Genomic DNA, 14,832 nt, shown 5'->3' with positions numbered 1-14,832 from the left:
CCTTCCCTTCCCACCAAGAGACTCCCCTCGTGCTTTCTTTTTCTCCTGCAAGGTGCGAAGAACAGTCTCCATCCTCTTGTGAACATGATTGAGGCAGTCTTTTTTTCTCTATGTAAATATATCCATAGACACCCTCTTCTTTCAAAGCATGGAATGTGCGGCTGTTGCCATCTGAAAGCATGGTTGTATAGCACAGCCCATTCTTTTCTAGAGAGCGCCTGAACAGAATCAGGGCTGCCTCAACCTCCATCTGTCCAGCATTGCAGTCTATATTTTTTAGGCACTTGTGGTTGACTGCCCAGTCATCATAGCCGTCATCACTTGGGTCAGGTGTCCCCCGCCAGCCATTGCAGTACCTAGACAACACGTGGCCTAGCACCAGGCCCGTATACAGTTCAATGATGCACCCAGCAGCAATGTTGGATTTGTGTCCACGTGCCGTCAAAAATGATGTCAACAGTCCCAACCGGAATGAGGAAGTCCTTGTAGAGGGTCTTGACCACCTCTACACTTGCCATTTCTGTGGCTGTAGCAGCTGCTTGGCAAGCTACCACCATGGTGTCCCTATGTGCCCTGAAGGTTTTATGATGAAGGCCATGGTGGGAGAGGTTCAGGGCGGCACAGAAGTCCGCAAGCGCAGTCACTCACTTTCCAATGCTCTGGATACCTTTCACGGCCCTCACATTTATCTCAAAGGGTATGATCATGGATGGGCTGTTGACTCGTGGTGACGAAAAATGGCACTAAGTGAAGTCACAACCAGAGCACATGAGCTCCAGCTTTACTTCTAAGCTGTACTGGCTCTTGTTGCACTTAGAGAACTGTAGACTGTCTGTCCTGCACTTGGTACATGTAGCAGTAGCAAAAAAATTTTGCATCGCTTTCATGTCGACCATGACGAGCTCCGTGCCGCGATCGCTGTCGTCGTCACTCACCATGACATCTAGCAGGTTGAACTTCCGCGAAGTCGCCGAAATCTCTGCCAAGGAAGATTTAAAATGTTTTTGCACGTTCTTCGCATTCTGCACACTCCTCCTCGGTGTAAAACACAGTGTCCATGCGCTCCGCGTGCGAACTTGGCTCGGGCACGTCATTGTCAGTGGAGCAAGCTCGTGCGCGGAGCGCACGAGCTTGCTCCAGCAGCATAAAGCGGCGGCAAACGAGATTGTGATGGCACCGAAGTCGACGTTGTTGAGCATGGCCCACCCACACTGACCACAGAAGAAACAGCCGGCGGCGCCACTGCAGTTTCGATTTTCACTGACACAATGTTCTTGTTCCAAGTGCCTCTTTTTGCTGCACTCTTTCCATGAGCTCACTTTCAAACAGGAATCGCAAGCCATCGAAGCACGTGAAACAACAAATTCGGCAACGCGGGTAGAGCGACCAAAAACTAATGCAAGTAAACTCCCGGCAACGACAAAAAGCTTGCGAACACAAAGGGAAACACACGTCTGGGATGGCGGAGCAAGCAGTCGCAGACGCTTCAAACTACGAGGCCTGGCTGCACCGGGGAGGCCAGCAGAGGAGGTGCACGTCATGGCTAATTGGAGGGCTGCACTTCTCCGCATGGTGACGTCGCGCACGCTCTGCCCAATCAGCCTCCTCCTCGCGACTTTTCAAAAGGCGCCGACTGCAGCGGCTCCACGAGGCATAGGTTGGCCTGAAGTGCACCAAATTCAGACGCTGGGAAGCGGCTTTGTAGCAAGACCAAGATGGCGCCGATCGATTGTCGTCACGCGAAGCTACAGCGGCTTGAAGTCAGGCCAAATTTCTGAATTTGGGTGTTGATTTTCGTCTACTCACACTTGCAAATTATTGTTATTTAGCATTTGTTGATGGAATTCAGCTTTAATATTTTGCCAGAGCATACTTTGGACTATAAAGACTTCGAAATTGGGATTTCCAAAAATTGAAATTTTTTACGATTTTTGCTATCTTGAGACCCGCGTCCCCCATTAAATGAAGTGCCTCAAGCTTTGAGACAACAGTGAATAATAAATGCTGCTCTCACTTCTCGCACGCACCATTACTGCGTGGACAACCCCAGAAACGTGTCTTCTGGCTTTTCCTTTAAACCAAAAGCGAGCATGTACACTGCTTGACAGCATCGCTAGCAGCAATTGTTACCATTTTCACATCGAAAATTGTATGATAAGGAACAAACCACATATATGTGTGTACCTCTGAACTGCGAAATTAGTAATTAAAGAAATACGGGCGTTGCAGCCAACGTGGAGAAATGTGCGTTGAGCCATGGCTGGGCTCGCTTGGCGCTTGCGCCACTCGTGCAAGAGTGCCCTGTTTAGGTGGCGGTGGTCCATTGTTGTAGTGCTCGCCTGCCGGCCAACTGAAGTATAAAGGAGGCACTGACTCAACCTTTTACTTCTTGTTAGGAGAATCTTACTTGCACCTGCGAATGGTCACTTTGATAAACACTGCTCCAAGAATTCTAAGGCTTACTGGGAATTAAATTTCGCCAGTTATATCACACTACTGCTTTGCCTTATTGGTGAAACAATTTTTTTTTCTTCTACCCTACCATTTCTTTCTTGCAGAACAGTTTGGCAGCAAAAAGTGGTTCTTGTTTGCAAATGCCCTCCTCTCAATAAAAGAAACATTGGAACACCTAATACTTTAGCTTGTTTAGCTAATTGTCTTCAGTGTCTTTCTTATAACACATGTTAATAATTGGGTCAGGATTGCACCGTTTCATAGAAAAGAGTCCAAACATGCTGGGGAGCCATGTGAAAAGATAAATAGGAATTCTGGTCCTTGCTAATAACATCTCTGGCATTTGGCAATGCCATAACATTATGGCATTATTTAGTCTACACTTCATTCACGGATAACACATATGCTAGTTCTTACATTCGATTCTGTAGCACTGGATTTACATCATGGAAGTGTTCCTTTCGTCACCTGAAGAACCATACTGTGTTGCATCCTGTATTAAAGAAAATAATTTGCTCTTGTATGGTTAGTGTGAAGGGGAGTGTTGATGTGTGTATGTTTGTGATGCAGCAACCTTTTACTTGGGGGGCTTATGCTTTGCTGCAGAGTGCTTTTATTGGCATTGCACTGGGAACACTTTATGAACGGACTCTGGTACCACTGTTTTGATAATTGTGTCTTCACATATACTGCTATTGTCACTTCTGTGTTGAAGGCTGCACGGCTGAATGGAAACGTGGACAAAGTCACAATGGGTAACCCTTACCAACATGGTGTACAATTTTCTTTTGGCGAACGAGTTAAAGGAACACTAAAGGCAAATACTAAGTCGACGTGGACTGTTTAATTACCTTTCCATAAACTTCCCAATGCTTGTTTCTTGTGAAAAACAGACTTAGTTTAGGATAAAATTGCTCCTGAAGGGTCCGAATACCTTTTTTGAAATTCAAATCTCCCGCCACCCAACCGGGGGAGGGGTGACGTTGGATACGCCATCACCACGCTTTGCTGCTGTCGGTGAGTAAAACGTCGCCCGACAGACGGCAGTACCAAGCCAAGACAGCGGTGGATTCGCCGCTGCAGCTGCTTTTTGGTCTTGTGGCGTAGGCTGTTCAGGCATCCCGCGACATCATTTGGACGTTGAATTCTCTGCTAATCGCACTTTGTGTGACTTTCTCGAGCCAGTAAAACCTGCGCATGTCTGCGCGATAACGGAACAACTGAAACGTAAAAGTGTGGGCGGCGCAAGTCGAGCGAAAACGAAAGCTTTCAACCGCCCGCGTCATTGTCAAAGGTAATTTCAATCAGTTCTTTTTTCTAATAATGAGATAGAACTGGACAAGTATCATTTTATTTCATCTTATAATACAATACAAGGATGTTTTTTGCAACGAGTGGTTCAGTACTAGTGACGAAATTTAACTCAGGAGTGCTTTCGTCATCGGGCAAGTACTTGAATATCCCGGGGGAGTCTCTAATCATGTCCTGCATTTACCTCAGTTTCTCGATTGTTAAGGCTCTGTTCGGGATAATATTGATGCCGCAGAGGTTCTCGAGCACTAATCTATCAATTTAGCTTGACTTAATATTTGCCTTTAGTGTCCCTTTAAGTGAAAATCCCTAGGGGTGCAGAAAGTTCCCTCAAAGAAAAATTGGCATTAACTTGAGAACAACATAAATCTTTTGATCCATTGTGCTGATATTTATAATAATTTATAAGTTGGTGTATCCTCAATATTTTAAGTACATTCTAAATTTCATTAATACAGATCAAATAGAAACGAACTTATGGCTGTCATACGGACCGATGAGGCATGCCACCTCAGGGAAACTATCATTTTATAAATAATGAAGTCTTGCAGATTGTTTTTACTAGATTCCATCTAGGGGGTAAGAGATAAGGCCAGTCACGTGTTTTTCATTACATTTCTGCATCAATATCATCACTTTGAGGCTAAGTTCAATTTCTTTTTGTGATTATATGTCTGATATGTAATGACTTCTTCTCTTAGTGAACATTTGTAAATATAAAGAGTACTTCATCTTGGTCCTGACAAAATTTTAACCTGGAAACTACATTGAAAGCTGGTTTTGGCAAAGCAGTTCAGAAATGATAATTTTCCTAAAAGTTTGGCCAAAAAGTGCGAAAAATGAGCACCAGGATTTCACAACACGCTATATTTGAAGACCAAAAATAATTAATAAAAGTGCCCTGCTCCATATGTTGGACCTTTCTATCCTATTCAATTTGAACCTGCTATGCAGCAATTGCTTGAAGTCACCTTCACATTTTTCAGCATTAGAGTAGTCCAGCTCACAGACAAGGGGGGGGGGGCGCAACCAGAATATGCCTTTCTTTTTAAAGTGAAGCTTTATATGTCACACTGATTCGTTCGTGAGCGCCGAAAGCGCACTGTAGGAAAGCGAACTTACACCTCTGCGTAGAACACTACATTCGTAGTACTGCGCCAATGTCGACTGGCCGGTCGGTTAGTGCCTGATGACGGCGCAAAGCGACGAGCTCAGCAAGAGTAGCGCATCTGCACAACGTTGACTGGAAGCGCAAGTTGTGTGTGCTAGGCATGACACCACCCCTGTCATGATTAACTGAGCTTCCCTGCTTCTCGGAGACAGCAACTGCGCATGAACGCGGGCTCGTCTTAAAATCTGGAAAAAGAAAAAAAAAGTCAGTCTTTTTCTCAAAGAAAGATGGTTGAACACCACGCTACTCAGCTGAACTGTATATATCTGCATTACATTACGCAAGTCACACAATGCATTTCTGGCTGTCACCATGAGTAGGCCGCGTGTGCAGCGCACGGCAGAAGAAGAGGCTGCTGTACGCAAATGTAAGCACGAGTGCGATCATGCCCGTAAAGCTGATCCCGTGTATCAGCAACTGCATGCAGAAGCCATCTGGGAAATGCTTGTGCAGTCGAGATGACTACTGGTCTTGTGATCGTCAGCGTGCATCAGACCGAGCACGTCTCGACGTGGAAACGTTCCTGGCAGAAACGATGAAGACTTTAAAGCCACATAGTGCCGATCCTTGTGTGTTGTGACTTTAACACTGATGTGGCGAAAGAGCACAGCAAATGGATAGAGAGTTTCATGCTCGATCGCTACTTGTTGAAACTGAAGACGCTACAGAGACCCACGACGCAACACTGTTCCTGCATTGATCTCACGTTTGCAAGCAGGCTTTGTCACGTTACGATGCCAGAGCCTCTGACCGTCTACCACAGCGATCACAAGGCAATACTGTGCAAGTTGTGAGGATGCGAGACTCTCACGCGTCCCCTGATATCTTGTTTTCCCGCATAGCTTCCGTCTCCTGCAGTGCGGCTTCGCCGCGTGGCCTGGGGCCCGCGGCGGTCGGTGTGGTTGAAGCGCAGTACGAGAGATGGCGCGAGTGTTGCACTGCTAACGCCGCCTACCGGCGGGGTTACTTGGGCGCGAAAAGGAGGAAGCTCTTCCTCTTTGGTTCGGGACCGGCGAGTGACGCGGACGCTCCGCGCGTGCGCCGATCCATGCTTCTGTGAGACCGTCTCACGAGGCCTCGTTGGAATGTGCCACCGTTCGCGTGACCGTACGCGCGAACGACCAGGCGTTGGGATCCAGCATGGGGCGAACATATTCGCTCGTTAACCGGCCGCGGTGAGTCGGACTTCTTGATTCGTCGCGCGCCCATCGGCATGTTTTATGGATAGCAACTCGGCTAGCAGGCATTGATCTATGAAAGGTGCAATAAATGCCCTTGTGATTGTTTACACTACTGTGTTGTCGTTCCTTTGACCCAAGAGTATGGGTGAGACCCCACAAAGTGTAGAGTCATCCTTGAAAGTGTGAATGCACACGTGTAATCACCGGCTACATGATCTAAAGTTAAGGCTATGCACCTTAATGAAAAGTGTCTTCATTCAACTTCAATGTTAAAAAAATACAATCCTAAACAAGCAATCAAATCACATATGCATAGCATCGGGTCGCTCAGCATTTCTCGGGTTCATTGCCTGTCGTTGGCTTTGTACTTTAAGTTTGATTCATTTTGCATTGGGGGGAAAGCTTCGCATTCAACCATATTTCTTTAAGAAAGGGGCTTTGATTTTTTTAGTTTTTACTTTGCAGTCTGCTGTACTCTCAATGGAAGGTCTCCCATGATTAAAATGCGTGAAGAACAAACGTTCTAATGTGGGAATTCACTCCATATTCAATTTCTTGACCGCTCTGTGACCATGTCTTGAATACAGCATTATGGGTGCTCTCGACGGCAAATGCGCACCACTGTCATAAAAAGAGAATTAATTCTTTTTTTCCTGTGGCGCGTATTGTTGCCAAACTTGGCAATGGGCTTCTTCACATGTCTAGGAATCTAAAATGAACAAAATTATAAAATAAGCATTTCTGGAAAAAATCTCAGTTTTAGCCCTGCATCCTCCCTTATAGTGTAATATTGTTACGGAATATTGTTATTGCCATTTGACACCATCCTCCCTTCTGTGCCACGTGTTGCAACTGAGTATGCTCGTGAAGTCATCGATCGCGCTCACATGGCAAGTCAAGTCACCCGATCTTGTTTATTAGCCTCGCAGCATATACAAAAAGAGCGTTATGACTGGTGCATCGCGATGTTGAGTTCGCCCCAGGTTCTTGGGTGCTCCTTTCGTCATCAGGTCGGCCTCTCCCAGAAGCTTCTCACTCGCTAGACAAGGCCTTATGAAGTCATTACGAGATCAGGTTGATCCATCCTCAAGTCCAACACCTGTTGACATCATGCATGTTTCGCGGCTGAAGCCATACTTCGCTTGCAGTTCTTCGCCTAACATGCGCCGAGATGGCGCTTCAGCACCCAGGGTCCTGTTACGGAAGGATAAAAGAATAGAAAGGATGAAGACTATCCCGAGATGCTGACTGCTACATGTTTTTGCTGGTCAGCCATCTTAACTACATTGACTCTGCTTGTATCTATATTGTAAACACAGTCTGCCTACACTCCCAACAACCCCATAACAATATATTAGCCCTATCTCGCTGACTTTGCTGCAAAATGTTAACACATATGATCTGTCAGCACGTCAAGCAATACCTAGCTGAGAACAGCTTGCTGCCTGTGGTCCAACATGGTCCTAGGGAACAGTTGTCAACTGTCACTCAGTGCTTTATCACATATCACGACTTCACATTTAATAACAGGGAAGAAATAGGAAATAGCGCACCCACACAGGTGAGGTCGGCAATTGTATTTCCGAGATGCTTCCTGTGACATGAGGCCTACCACAGGAGTCAGTCTTAGGACTGATTCTGTTCCTAATATATGTCAATGACATAACTAACAGAGTTGATTTCTATTTGAAATAAAGCTTCTCACGAACAATTGCGTAATGTACACAGTAGTTAGATCGAAAGCCGATCAAGCTAGCCTCAGCAATAATCTTGATAGGGTTTGCCACTGGTGTGAACAGTGGGAAATAAGCTTAGACATTAATAAGTGCTCGGCTATGAAGATAAGCAGCAAGAGGAGATCTTTATAGTTTCCCTATTTCATTGGCAACACTGTACCTAATGATGCTTCTGCCTATTAGTACCTCAGTGTAATGCTAATGGAACACATGAGGTGGAACAAGCACATTGAGAACATTTGTGTGAGTGCTCTGAGAACATTACGGGAACTTTGTCACAAATTTTCAGGAGCCCCCATACTGGTAAAGCTTACAGTGTTCACCGTGCTTGTCAGAGGTCTCCTTGAGTATGCATCAGCTTCGTGGTGCCCGTATGCAAAAAAAAATTACTAAATCAGAATGGGTGCAGCGAATAGCAGTTGGGTTCATCCGGAATCACCACCGAATAACTGATGGTGTGTCGCAAATGCTGAGTACTCTTCACCACTCGAGATGCACAAAACAGACTAAACGTCTTGTATTTAATATACCCTGACAAAGTCCAGCATTATGAAATCGCTTTAGCTGTTTCCCGTTTCTTGTGTGAATTCTCATCAAATGCGCAGAGGAATGATACAGAAACTACATGCCATGAATGATATAAATACACATATATTTTTTTATTAGGCAAAGAATCAAATGAATTGCCTAAGAGCATTGTTGAAAGTAAGAATGTTAACATATTTATGAGTTGAAATGTTTAGCTAAGAAATTTAGTTTTCCAGTGTTCGTGTTTCTTGTTCCTTGGTGCTTGCATTTTCTGTATGTTCACTCCTATCTAGGCTTGAGTGAGTCAGCAGTATTTATAAATAAATTTCAAAAATGTAACAATCTACCACAGCACACACTATAGTGAATCCTAGTTTGATATAAAATCCTTCTTTCCTTAGTTTGGTCAGCAGGCTCATAATGGTATTACTGAATGTTCATGCCATTGCACTTCATTGATGATGATGATATTTGATGTTTTATGGCGCAAGGGCCAGGTATGGCCAAAGAGCGCCATGTCTGTGGTAGTGGGTGTGCAGTGTAACTATGATTGCTATGAAATTGGTGTGACGTGGCTGTAAAGGGGCCTTAAAATATACGCTCTAAAGTGCGTAAAATATGTGTAATAAAATTATGGCGATGACGTATGACTTGTACTATGAACATATAGATGCATATAAAAAGAATGATGCGATAGGTAAAATATATCAGATTATAAGAAATGCCAGAGCACTACTACCTCCTTAGAGCCCTTGAAGCACAAGGGCCTGGAGGCATGTGCTATTCAAAACAGTTATCGCAGTGGCATCCTCTCGAGAGAGGAGGCGCTACGAATTCATGGGACTAATAACATGTAAGACCACATCTCTAATATAATGTAGCACTGTGTCTGTATTAAAAAGCGGTTCTGGACCAAGGAGCATTGCAGGATGAAGAGGAATGTGCTGTCGGTATGCTAATGAAAAATGTCTCTTTCTCTCAGATTCGGCTTCCCGACACTCCAGGAGGACGTGGAGTACGGTCAGCCTCTGCCCGCATCTACCACAGGTTGGAGGCTCACTTCCGGTGAGTAGAAAATTATGGGTGCCAAACGTGTGTCCTATTCTGAGACGACAGAATAGGACATCTGTTCGGCGCGATTTTGTAGTAGGGGGCCAGAATCCTAACTGCGGTTTTATCAGGTGGAGCTTATTATCCGTTTCCGCGTCCCACATGCGTTGCCAGTGGTCTCGCAATCTCCTTCGCAAGAAAGGTCTCAGATCTGTGACAGGCACCGCAGCGGTAGGGTTAACAGCTTGCGATGCGATTGACGTGGCCATCTCGTCCGCCAGAACGTTACCCTCGATGCTCCTATGGCCAGGCACCCAGCATATAATGATATGCTGGTTAGATCTGTACGCTTTACACAAGACGGAATATAGTTCATTAAGTACTGGATTTTTGTGTGTATAAAGTGACATCAGGCCCTTCACGACACTTAGGGAGTCTGTGTATATCGCTGACTTTTGGAGTTTTGATTTTCTTATATGTTTCACGGCAGACAGTAATGCGTAAGCCTCGGCAGTAAATATACTTGTTTCCGGGTGTAGTACATCGGATTCTGAGAAGGATGGGCCGACAGCAGCATACGACACCCCGGCATTAGACTTCGAAGCGTCTGTGTAGAACTCTGCGCAGGAGTGCTTGTGCTGGAGTTCTAGGAAATGAGTTCGTATTTCGATCTCTGGTGCGTGTTTTGTTATTTCTAAAAAGGATATGTCACATTCTACGACCTGCCACTCCCAAGGCGGTAACACCTTGGTTGGATGCATTAGGCGAAGCTCGAGGAGTGGGACATGTATCTGATCACTAAGCTCCTTCACTCGAAGTGAGAAAGGCTTTCTTACAGAAGGACGATTATGGAATAGTGTAGAGCAGGTCATATCGTTAACAGTGTTAAAACATGGATGTTGACGATTGGAGTGTATCTTTAGGAAATATGTAAGGCTGATGTAAGTTCTCTGTAGATGGAGCGACCATTCATTTGATTCCGCGTATAAGCTTTCAATCGGGCTTGTTCTGAAAGCACCAGTGGCTAAGCGGATACCTAGATGGTGGATAGGATCTAGGATCTTTAGTGCGCTCGGAGCGGCAGAGTTGTATACGACGGCACCATAGTCCAATCGTGATCGAATTAGGCTCTTATAAACATTCATCAGACACTTCCTGTCGCTACCCCATGTTGAATGGGATAGAATTTTAAGTAAGTTCATTGTCCTTAGACATTTTTCTTTAAGATATTTAATGTGCTGTATAAAAGTAAGCTTGCAGTCTAGTATAATACCTAAAAATTTGTGTTCTTTGTTTATGGGTATTTGATGTCCACACAGTTGAACACAAGGATCGGGAACCAGGCCTCTCTTTCTAGTAAAAAGAACACAAGAGCTTTTGTGGGGGTTGATCTTAAATCCGTTTTCGTCAGCCCACTTGGAAACCTTGTTCAGGCCCTGCTGTACCTGTCTCTCGCATACTGCGAGGTTGCAGGATTTAAAGCCTATTTGTAAATCGTCGACGTATACGGAATAAAAAATGGCCGGTGGCAGTGAAGCACGTAGTGTGTTCATCTTAACAATAAAAAGAGTGCAGCTGAGCACACCTCCCTGGGGTACACCGGTTTCCTGCGTAAAAGGACGTGACAGTGCATTACCGACTTTTACTCGGAAGGTGCGGTTGGACAAATAACTTTCTATTAGGGCGAGCATATTGCCACGGATGCCCATGCCCGACAAGTCTCTCAAGATTCCGTAGCGCCACGTTGTGTCGTACGCCTTCTCCATATCGAGGAACACGGATAGGAAATATTGCTTATGTAGAAAGGCGTCGCGAATGTTTCCCTCAATGCGCACGAGGTGATCAATTGTGGACCGCCCTTCCCTGAAGCCACACTGAAAGGGATCAAGCATTTGGTTTAATTCCAGGAAATGTATGAGTCGCCGATTGATCATTTTCTCAAACAGCTTACAAATGCAACTTGTGAGGGCTATCGGGCGGTAACTTGACGCTAACGAAGGATCTTTACCTTGCTTCAGAATGGGAATCACAATCGCTTCTCTCCATGCAAGTGGAAGATATCCAGCAGCCCAAATAGTGTTAAAAAGTGCAAGTAAAGTCAGTTGTGTATCAGTGTGTACGTTCTTAATTATGTCGTACATAATTCTGTCAGGTCCTGGTGCAGAGCTCTTGCATGTGATCAAGGCAGCTCTTAGCTCGGCAATGCTAAAGGGACGGTTGTAAGGCTCATTCTCTCGACCTTTTCTTGTTAATGGCTTACGTTCTTCTGTTTCTTTGTATTTGAGAAAGGATTGTGTATAATTTGTTGGGCTTGACACGTTCTCAAAATGCTCCCCAAGTGAGTCTGCCTGGTCTTGTAGTGTATCACCCTGTGTGTTTACTAGAGGGAGTGAGTATGTTTGCCGGCCTCTAATCCTATTTACTCTGTTCCAGGCTTTGGCCTCATCCCTAAACGAGTTAATACTTGATAAAAACTTGTGCCAGCTTTCTCTTCTGGCCTGTCGGCGGGTTCGCCTGCCTTGTGACTTTACTTTTTTAAAGTTGATAAGATTTTCTGCAGTGGGAGAAGCACGTAGCAGCCCCCACGCCTTGTTCTGATTCCTACGCGCGATCCTACATTCGCTGTTCCACCACGGTACACGTGGTTTGCATGCCAAACCACTTACTTCGGATATGCATTTTGACGCGGCATCTATTATAAATGTTGTAAGATACTCCACCGCAGCATCAATTTCTAAACAAGGGATGTCAGCCCATGAGATGCTGGTGAGAGTTCGAAATTTCTCCCAGTCGGCTGTGTCTATGTTCCACCTAGGAGCTTGTGGAGGATATTCGTTTTCTTTAGATGTTTTTATTAGTACCGGGAAGTGGTCGCTCCCGTAAGGATTGTTTGTAACTGTCCATTCGAGTTCGGGCAGTATACACGGGGAAACTAGGCTGAGGTCAATTGATGAAAATGTTCTGTTGGCGAGAGAATAATATGTGGGTGCCTTCTTATTCAGCAGGCATGCACCAGAAGAGAAGAGGAATTGTTCAACAAGACGACCTCGCGCATCTATACGAGAGTCGCCCCACAGGCTGTTGTGCGCATTGAAATCTCCAAGTACAACGTAAGGTTCTGGCAATTCATCTATGAAGGACTGAAATTCATGTTTGCTTAGTTTGTACTGTGGGGGTATATAAATCGAACAAATAGTGATAAGTTTGTTTAGCAAAACAATTCGAACCGCCACTGCTTCAAGGGCCGTTCGTAGCTGTAAATGTTGACATGCTATGCTCTTTTGGATTACTATTGCAACACCTCCCGATGATGCGATGGCATCATCGCGATCTTTGCGAAAAGTAACATGCTGTCGGAGAAAGTTTGTGTGTTTGGATTTTAAATGTGTTTCTTGTAAACACAGCACTTTTGGATTGTGTTGGTGGATCAGTTCTTGTACATCATCGAGGTTTCTAAGTAGACCTCTGACGTTCCATTGTATGATTTGTGTGTCCATATTTAATGTAAATTAGTGCTGTGTTTACGGAAACGGAAGGGATGCCTTAGATTACAGAGCCCTTTCGAGGCCCTGTAATAGGGGTTTTGTTCTTTCTGGAGCGTTCGAGGGAGCCTCGCCGCTCCTTAGGCGCTTGGTGCGCCTTGAGGATGGGTGTAGTGTCCATTGCCTCTTGTGAGGCGCCGGACACGTGCTCTTGCGAGCGAGCGGTTTTCAGGGGGAGTCCCGCCTTGGAGGGCAAGACCCCTGCGCCCACCAGCCCGGAGGTCGATGGGGCTCCCTGAGGGATTTGGCTGCGCTGGCCGTTGCCAGCGCTGGAGGGGGCCTCGGAGGTTGGGGCAGCCTCGGCTGCGCCCACCTTCGGGGTCGATGGCTCCACCTGCTCGGTTGGCGGAGCAGCGCTAGCTGCAACCACCGTGGGGGCAGATGGCGTGACTGCCGACTCACTGACTGTGGGTCGGACAGCCGCCGGAGGCCGTTGTGACGCTGCCCCCTGACGCGCCACATCGGCAAAGGTTTTCTTTGGCAGGTATACTACCCGCCTTCGTGCCTCTTTGAACGATGTATTCTCTTTTACTTTTATAGTCACAATTTCTTTTTCCTTCTTCCAGGAGGGGCACGACCGCGAGTACGCGGCGTGGTCCCCGTCACAGTTTACACAGTGTAGAGAGTTCTTACATGCTTCAGTGGCGTGTTCAAGGGCACTGCATTTGGCGCATGTTTGGCGGCCTCGGCAGCTCTGCGAGCTGTGGCCAAAACGTTGGCATTTGAAACATCTCAAGGGATTCGGCACATACGGCCTTATACGAAGCTTGATGTACCCGGCCTCGATTGACTCGGGCAGGACACTGGAGTTGAAGGTGAGTATTAGGTGTTTAGTCGCAATTTCTTTTCCGTCTCGCCTCATCTTGATTCTTCTGACATTTATGACATTCTGTTCGCTGAAGCCCTCCAAGAGCTCAGCCTCAGTCAGCTCCAATAAATCATCATCGGAGACTACGCCACGCGTGGTATTCATGGTACGATGAGGAGTTACTGTTACTTTGGCGTCACCAAATGAAACTAGATTGGGTAGATTTTCATATTGTTTCTGGTTGCGGAGCTCCAAGAGGAGATCGCCGCTTGCCATCCTGGATGCTTTATAACCTGTACCAAAAACTTGGGTAAGAGACTTGGACACGAGGAATGGAGAGATTGTTCGCACGGGTTTGCCTGGTGTTTCAGAGTGCACTACATGGAAACGAGGAAAGGTTTCTTTTTGGCGGGCAAAAAATTCAAAGACATCATCGGTGCGCCCCCTCTTGAGGGAGCGATCAGGTAATGTGGGGAAAGAAGAAGCCATAAGAGATTGTAATTTCGGCAGTAACGCCAGCCACCCACCGTGGAGTCCTACAAGGGGACGCTGCAGGATCCGTAAAACACGGCCTGCAAACGCCAGCAGTACGTTACCACTATAACCAAATACGAAATAACCTAGGTTGGCTATTCACACAAGGTTAACCCTTGCTGCCTGGAAAAATTGGAAGTAAGTGGAAGCTAGGAGAAGACAGGAAAGATAAAAAGTGAGAGAAAGACGAAGATTAGAGGAAGAGAGAGACAGGAAAAGGCAACTACCGATTTCCCCCGGGTGGGTCAGTCCGGGGGTGCCGTCTACGTGAAGCCGAGGCCAAAGGGGTGTGTTGCCGCCGCCGAGGGGCCGTAAAGGTCCAAACACCCGGCATTGGCTCAACCCCCAGGATCCTCTTTTCCCCGGACACGGCTAAGCCGCGCACGGCTACACGCGGGAGGGTCCAACCCTCGTGTGCTCGGGTCCGTGGTGTCGCAACACACCAAACGCCTGCTTGCGCAGACGCCCCTGCGGGGAGCACTTCATTGTAACGGCAGCTTGTGTTAATACTATACTC

The 14,832-nt window shown here is 46.2% G+C and overlaps 1 long non-coding RNA gene across 1 annotated transcript; it reads right to left on the bottom strand.

Moving 5' to 3' along the window:
• Positions 1 to 7,012: 7,012 nt before the first annotated feature.
• LOC129383456 (uncharacterized) lies at positions 7,013 to 8,833 on the bottom strand. Its single transcript, XR_008611367.2, has 2 exons — positions 8,168 to 8,833; positions 7,013 to 7,311 (listed from the first exon to the last, which is right to left on the bottom strand). It is a non-coding gene; the product is annotated as an uncharacterized lncRNA (long non-coding RNA).
• Between the last annotated feature and the right edge of the window lie 5,999 nt (positions 8,834 to 14,832).

Source organism: Dermacentor andersoni, chromosome 8, assembly GCF_023375885.2.
Source record: "Dermacentor andersoni chromosome 8, qqDerAnde1_hic_scaffold, whole genome shotgun sequence".
NCBI classification, from domain to species: Eukaryota; Metazoa; Arthropoda; class Arachnida; order Ixodida; family Ixodidae; genus Dermacentor; species Dermacentor andersoni.
Note: the sequence above shows the minus strand (reverse complement) of the source record. Positions and strands in the feature narration are given on the sequence as shown.